Source organism: Buceros rhinoceros, unplaced genomic scaffold (genome assembly GCF_000710305.1).
Source record: "Buceros rhinoceros silvestris isolate BGI_N320 unplaced genomic scaffold, ASM71030v1 scaffold18811, whole genome shotgun sequence".
NCBI lineage: Eukaryota > Metazoa > Chordata > Aves > Bucerotiformes > Bucerotidae > Buceros > Buceros rhinoceros.
The window spans coordinates 45,222-46,197 of NW_010392726.1; positions in this window are offsets into that span (position 1 = coordinate 45,222).

Below are 976 nucleotides of genomic sequence, written 5' to 3' on the forward strand. Positions count from 1 at the left end.
CCGCTCGGTTGCTGCTGGCTGGTGCGTAAACCACCGCTTTGCCCACGCTGAAAAGCCCCGCTTGTGGTCTGAGCTGCTCGCGTCCCTGCCTGTGCAGGAGAGAGGAGACGCTCTCGGAGCTCTGTCAGAGCAGCCCAGGGGAGCGCTCGAGGGTCTCTTGTGGAATATATTTCCTTTTTGTTTGTTTAGGGAGGGGGGTGCTCTTTTGGGGGAGGAGGAGTTTATCTTTACTCTCCCGTTCAGAGGATAACTACTGCTGAAGTCTGCCCAGCTCAGCCTGGTGTTTGCGGGAGGCGATAAAGGTATTTATTTTATAAGTGAAAACACTGGAGAATAACTGGGAAGCGTTACCTGGGTTTCCTGATTTCCTGGGATTACCCTGGTTCCCTGATTTCCTGGGATCTAAAATCAGTTGCTTGTGAAGTGAAGGAAAATAGATGTACAAACCTTCCTTTAAATACTTGCAAAAAGAACTCGTTGTTCTGATCTGTAGGGTCCTCCTTCCCCGTGACTTAGCCGTGGTTGTGATTTTGGGGAGCAGGCGTCTGGCTGGGACTGCCGAACCCTTTAGTTTTAGAGCAGTTTTATAGCAAAACTTCTGAGGAAATAATGTACATAGAGTGAGTGAGTAGGGGAATAGGTGGGGAGAGATGGTGTGAGGTCGTTGAAAGCACCATAGTGATGCAGCAGGCGTGGGCTGCTGCCTCCCCTCTGGTTGGGGGCTGTGGGGAAGCCGTCCTGCTGAGCTGGCTGGACCTCGGCAGGTTTGGTGGCCACATCTCAGCCCTGGCTGGACTCTTGCCCTCTTGACTCGGTCACATTTTCCAGACCCGGAGCGAAGGGGAGAACAGGCACCGGTCTGCAGCTTTCGAAGAGAACACCCGCTGGGACAAAGAGAACACGATTTACACCAGTTCTCTGTTACTTAGCGCCGTGGCTGGCGCCGGCCGTGCCTGTGAGAAGGGGGCCGGCGGGG